Source organism: Penaeus monodon, chromosome 27 (genome assembly GCF_015228065.2).
Source record: "Penaeus monodon isolate SGIC_2016 chromosome 27, NSTDA_Pmon_1, whole genome shotgun sequence".
NCBI lineage: Eukaryota > Metazoa > Arthropoda > Malacostraca > Decapoda > Penaeidae > Penaeus > Penaeus monodon.
This window is the reverse complement of record NC_051412.1, coordinates 19,022,570-19,023,093: the sequence shown is the minus strand read 5'-3', so window position 1 is coordinate 19,023,093 and position 524 is coordinate 19,022,570. Positions and strand designations below refer to the sequence as shown.

The 524-nt window shown below is 38.2% G+C and overlaps 1 protein-coding gene across 1 annotated transcript in view; it reads left to right on the top strand.

The window, feature by feature from the left end:
- Positions 1-524, top strand: part of LOC119590654 — a gene marked incomplete at its 5' end in the record, with an annotated part of 37,650 nt that overhangs the window by 18,745 nt on the left and 18,381 nt on the right.

The window sequence follows — 524 nt, the reverse complement described above, 5'->3', positions numbered from 1 at the left end:
CTGCAGCTGGAGTTGTAGTAACACTGGTCATAAGTCACTGTTTTGTGAGCTGACCTCTAGTTAGCAGGGCCATCAGTTTGTTACATTAGTGTAACCACATATGTAGCATATTGCCCCATGGATTTCTGAAGTTGTTTAGTGTTTATCAATTTCTAAAACCATGTTGTTTGGAGGAAGAGTTGAAAAGTGGAATCATGAACTTAAACCATTGCCTCTTAATGATGTGTATTTCATGTCATGGCTAACTCAGCCACATCTATAAAGGACGGGTAATTCATTTTCATGTTACTCTGATGATGTATTACATTTTATGCTGTTTTTCATAAAGTACCCTTATGACCACACATCACTTTTCCTGGGCATTGCCTGAGGGAGATTGGAATATGTTATGTTCTGATAGGCTGTTTGTAGAAAAGGGGCAATATTTAGTTCATATAGTTTGCCTGCTATCCATGGAATATGTCATGCACCAAAAATTGTGCTCTCTAGCTGCTGCTGCTGTAAACCTGTATATTACCTTCATT